Below are 313 nucleotides of genomic sequence, written 5' to 3'. Positions count from 1 at the left end.
TGCATACTGAATGCACAAAAAGTCTGAAGTTGTAATAAGTTTAAAAAATTGAAATGCCTTTGTAACAGATGAGTTTTCGTCCGAAACCCTAATACTTCGAAAGAGATTGTCCATTTTGTACACGAAGTGCATCTAGTTTTCCCCGTAACCCTCTCTACTTTTTTGCACATGCTATGTGAGGGAAATGATGATACCATGCCAAGTTTCAACCTTTTCAGAGTTCATCTGTAGTGCTTTTCAATTTCAGGGTCATTTAGCTCAAAACAAATCAGTAAATGCATGAAAAATTGCAAATGAAGGAAGAAAGGGTTGA

Source organism: Triticum aestivum, chromosome 1D, assembly GCF_018294505.1.
Source record: "Triticum aestivum cultivar Chinese Spring chromosome 1D, IWGSC CS RefSeq v2.1, whole genome shotgun sequence".
NCBI lineage: Eukaryota > Viridiplantae > Streptophyta > Magnoliopsida > Poales > Poaceae > Triticum > Triticum aestivum.
The sequence above is the reverse complement of the archived record's forward strand: the minus strand, read 5'-3'. Positions refer to the sequence as shown.